Below are 837 nucleotides of genomic sequence, written 5' to 3' on the forward strand. Positions count from 1 at the left end.
ATGATTTTTTTAAAAAAATATAAATAAGACAATACAATTTATAGATATCATAAGCAACAAAATAGTATGGATGAGAATGTGGATGTTGTTGCAGAGTTTCTATTATGATACGTTTTATGGTGATTTGGGATTGAATGATGATCATTTCAAGCAAATTGAGGCTGAGGCGTTGAAGGTAGCTGGGGTATTTCTCATCCTTCTTTTTTCTGTGTGTTTATGTGTGTTTATTTATAGAGTTGTTTCTTGTTACTGTGTGTGTTTGTAATAAATAGCCAATAGTTGTTAGATTGTTATCTATTAACTTGACAATTTTTGTAATAATGTACTAAATGGTATCTCAAAATTTATGTGGCTTTGAGAATATTTGTACTCTACCATTCTGGTATTCACAAAAGATTTTAAATTTCAACCCTGTGAATTAGAATTCTTCATCTAGTTGTTAGTTGGTTATTCCTTTTTATCAGTATGCTAAATTGCTAATGCAAAGTTTTTGGATTTTTTTGAGTGTTATTGCTCAGTATAATAAGTTTGTAGTTCCCTTAATATATATGATGGTTGATGAGCATTGGAGAAACAACCTTTTGAGCGCATTGAAGTAACACGTGATCAAGCACTTGAGATGTTTTCAGATAATGAGTTCAAGGCAAGCATAGCAGTGTGTAGTAGCTCTGTTATCTTTTGCACCACATTAGCATATTGATTTGAACAACACATTGCCTATTTTGTTTCTTCTGTAGCCTATGATATCATTAATTATTTGGTATTACTAAAGACATTTTCAAAAGTTAGATGGTGTTTCTATTTTCTAAAATAATTCACTATATCTATTATAATCTA

Source organism: Arachis ipaensis, chromosome B05, assembly GCF_000816755.2.
Source record: "Arachis ipaensis cultivar K30076 chromosome B05, Araip1.1, whole genome shotgun sequence".
Taxonomy (NCBI): Eukaryota; Viridiplantae; Streptophyta; class Magnoliopsida; order Fabales; family Fabaceae; genus Arachis; species Arachis ipaensis.